Consider the following 426-nt stretch of genomic DNA (forward strand, 5'->3'; position numbering starts at 1 on the left):
CTAAAATGGAAGAAACAGGAATAGAAGAAATTAAAATTTTAAATATTTTATATACAAATGTAAACTATGTATGGTTTTTATTTATTGCTATTTATGAATGTGTGTGTGTGTGTGTTTCTACAAAAACGTAAAAATGAGCGCCAAAAAGTGTGTGGAACTTGTTGAGTTTTGTGTGGAAGCCAACAAGCTTACGCTCTCCTCGCCCCACTAACACTCTTTATTATGCCTCTACTCTCTCTCTCTCTCTCTCTCTATCTGAAATTGGGGGCTGTCTTCGGTTTTGCCTTCGTGTTCAGGTTCGCTTTTACGAAATACGTAATACCATTCGCAGCTAACACACACACACACACACACGCATACATTTTTTGCGCCACTCAGCGGCTCGGCGAATATTTACGATGGCTGGGCGAACATTCAGTTAGGTCG

The sequence above is a fragment of the Drosophila tropicalis genome, unplaced genomic scaffold, assembly GCF_018151085.1.
Source record: "Drosophila tropicalis isolate 14030-0801.00 unplaced genomic scaffold, ASM1815108v1 contig_878, whole genome shotgun sequence".
Lineage (NCBI taxonomy): Eukaryota > Metazoa > Arthropoda > Insecta > Diptera > Drosophilidae > Drosophila > Drosophila tropicalis.